The sequence below is a fragment of the Gopherus evgoodei genome, chromosome 2, assembly GCF_007399415.2.
Source record: "Gopherus evgoodei ecotype Sinaloan lineage chromosome 2, rGopEvg1_v1.p, whole genome shotgun sequence".
NCBI classification, from domain to species: domain Eukaryota; kingdom Metazoa; phylum Chordata; order Testudines; family Testudinidae; genus Gopherus; species Gopherus evgoodei.
The window spans coordinates 235,002,895-235,003,428 of record NC_044323.1 but is presented as its reverse complement, the minus strand read 5'-3'; positions in this window follow the sequence as shown (position 1 = coordinate 235,003,428).

The window sequence follows — 534 nt, the reverse complement described above, 5'->3', positions numbered from 1 at the left end:
TCGCAAAGTGCAGCTCCTTTCTAATGTCTTCTCTCCTGCTCCACCTGTATGATTATTGCACCAGGCTTTATAACACTGGCCCTGAAGTGCCTTCATCTTCTCATTGCCCAACGGGCTGGGGCTCGTCAGAGGCGGGCAAGGAGGGAGCCAGCCGTTCCTGGCTGTTAGCGACGCCTGTGCTGAGCTGGCTAAGACCAGGCTCCGAGACACACTGGGCGCGTGTCACCTTAAGCGCAGCAGCTACCCCTCCCTAACCAGTGAAAACGGGAAGCAAACAGGATACCGCAAAGCATTCTAGGAATTGTGTCCTCTTCCGCAATCTTCCTCCCTTGCCAACCAGGTGACCAACACAAAAGACTACATCTCCCAGAAACCATTGGGAGCTGCTCTCGCCTGCCTCTCCTCTCTCCCGTACCCTTCCCAACACATTGCATGACGGTACTTGTAGTTCTGGAAGCACCAATCGCCTAGTCCCAACAGCCTGGGCCCTCTCGCGGAGAAGACTACAATTCCCGGCTGGCTGAGCAGCGTCGC